Genomic DNA, 2,533 nt, shown 5'->3' with positions numbered 1-2,533 from the left:
TCACAGCTTGTACAAACTCGCTCTCCCCCAGCACTTCCCATATGTGCTGACTCGGGTATGAGCTCTTGTTAAAACTTGTTCAGCTGATACTAGTATCAGCCTCGTAGTAAACTCACTCTCCCTCCACACTTTCCGCATCTGCTCTTATGGCTATCAGTCACGTATGGAAGTGGGGCTTGTCTCCTTTGTCCATGTACCAGAGTCAAAATTGAGTAGATCCAGTGCTTGTTAGCTGTTAACCTTAGGTAAAATAAGAGCTAGGTATCTGTCTATGAACATCCTGCTCACATGCATAATTTAATCAGAGATAATGAAGATTTTTTTTCCATTATCTCTTATAACTGCTGATATGCAAGAGACTAATCACACAGCAAGATGCATTTTGGCAGAAACATCCAATCACAACTCTTAAAACTGTCAAGTCAGCTGCTAACAGCAGCATTGAGAAAACTGGAAAAAAAACAGTTTGCAGCTTAAATGAGTTCACTTTTAAATTCTGGGTCAGTTTTAATAGAATTCAGCAGCTATGGCTCCAGGATTTCTTCTCAGCAATATTGACAAAGCATTTTGAGATCACCACTGTTATGATTTGCACTTCTGACTGTCCAGATTTCCATGGAAACAGCAGCTGAGGCTTATGAGTATTTTAGTATTTAGAGCCCAAAGTCTTTGCACTGAGGACTACAGGCATTACAATAAGTTACTGAATACTATTTTTAACAAGCTCATTTATTTTTTAAATTGTGGTTTAAATGCTGAATCTGGACTTTGATAACCAGTAATTGGGCAAAACAAGCATGTGGGGTACCATATAAAGTGTGAATGGCCTGATACAGACTATGACTAATCTAAGAGCAAATTAAGACTGGCTCTGCACTACAGATTAGTCTAAAATCTGTTGGTGAAACCATCCATGGTCAGGAGTGAAACCAGGCACATATAACAAAAGACTGTGGAATATGGAAAACTTAAACTTAGCAGGAAAAATTAAATCCAAGTGATGCACAATGATATGTCTTGGTATACAAAAAAGGAAGAAAAGAACATAAATGCTAAGATGCATTTACAGTAAACTGCTGCTATTGATACCTATAGTTCACTATACAACAGTGTCCTAAATAACATGTATGATGTGGACTGTTTTAGGTATTCTGATAAAATTTAACAGAGACCTGCCGGTCAGTGATAAAGTATTTTCTGGGACAAAGGCACAGAAACAATACAAGGAAAAATTCATTACATATAAGTTTTAACCCTGTAGTGGGCTGTAGGTTGCCACTGAAAGAAATATAAATACCTGAGGATGATCCATGTATAGTGTTGCGTTGTCGTTTACTCAGTGATTTGCTGGATTCACCCTGAAGATCCGACTTTCTCTTTCCTTATTGGATGTTTTTGGGGTTTTTTTTGTTGAAAAAATAGAAGCCAAAACAAAAGTTTTTTTGCATGTATCTCACAATATTAAACATGGTCTTATTATGGTTATTTCATCAAAGCAAAGTACTACTGCCTTAAACCCACCAATGAGCACTACATCTAATCAATAAGAGACTGTGTATTTCACCCTTACCAACTGCTCCACTGGTGGATGGCTGAGTCGGAGGATGAACCGAAATATTTCATTCTTAAAACAGTAATAAATTATATTCATACAGGTTTTTCCTCGTAACAGCGCTACAGGCTTGAACACACATTTTTACTATTCGTACACTGAAATTTACATTTATGTTCTCATCCAGTCATCGATGACCCTGACAAAACCTTTGTTAAGTGAAGTCCAGCAAATGGCTAATACTGTAAGTGATTCACCATTATTTTCCTCAGCAACACTGTGCTCAAAAGAGACAATTCCTTAAAGATGAATCTTTCCTCATGTTTTACAGTTTATGTATGAAAAACAGAGACTCTCACTAATTATAGGCCTGTGAAAGTAACTATCATCCTTACCTGAGTAGGTTCTGCTGTTCCTCCATGCTCCTGTTGACCCTGCAGATAAAAATAATCCTCTAAGTGCAAGGTTATGTAAAATTTTGAAGACCAAAAATTAGGGTTGTCCCAATCCATTTTTTCCTTTAATAATAAGTATTTATCAATACCAATTTTGATCCAATACGTATGTTTACCTACAGTAAATGTTATTTAAATATCTGACATATTGCCTGGCCCTATAATGCCTCAGCATTGAGGAGGTGGATTTATTTAAGTAGGAAAGTTCTGTCGAACAAATGCGACATTTAACCTGCAGAAAATAATATGAATAGTAAACTCAGAGTCACTTTGAAATGAATTTGAATTCAGATAGATCAAGTGGGAACTCTGAGAGGAACAGGATGAAACAACAAGGTAATTAAAACAAATACCTTATTTTCCGATATGAGATCAAAATGGTCCCACATGGCGGAAACCTTTCTTTTGGCTTGATGCTGCTCTATAATTCTTGGTGAATGTGATGATGAACCGCAAAAGATCAGAGATTCGTTTTGGCAGATGCATCCCGTTGACATATGCGCTTCCTTATAAACACAGTTTGGCG

The 2,533-nt window shown here is 36.9% G+C and overlaps 1 long non-coding RNA gene across 1 annotated transcript; it reads right to left on the bottom strand.

The window, feature by feature from the left end:
* Positions 1–1,303: 1,303 nt before the first annotated feature.
* Positions 1,304–2,419, bottom strand: LOC109953714 (uncharacterized). Its single transcript, XR_002273962.1, has 3 exons — positions 2,361–2,419; positions 1,948–2,239; positions 1,304–1,381 (listed from the first exon to the last, which is right to left on the bottom strand). It is a non-coding gene; the product is annotated as an uncharacterized LOC109953714 (long non-coding RNA).
* Between the last annotated feature and the right edge of the window lie 114 nt (positions 2,420–2,533).

Source organism: Monopterus albus, unplaced genomic scaffold (genome assembly GCF_001952655.1).
Source record: "Monopterus albus unplaced genomic scaffold, M_albus_1.0 scaffold1069.1, whole genome shotgun sequence".
In the NCBI taxonomy this organism is placed as follows: domain Eukaryota; kingdom Metazoa; phylum Chordata; class Actinopteri; order Synbranchiformes; family Synbranchidae; genus Monopterus; species Monopterus albus.
This window is presented reverse-complemented; position numbering and strand designations above follow the sequence as displayed.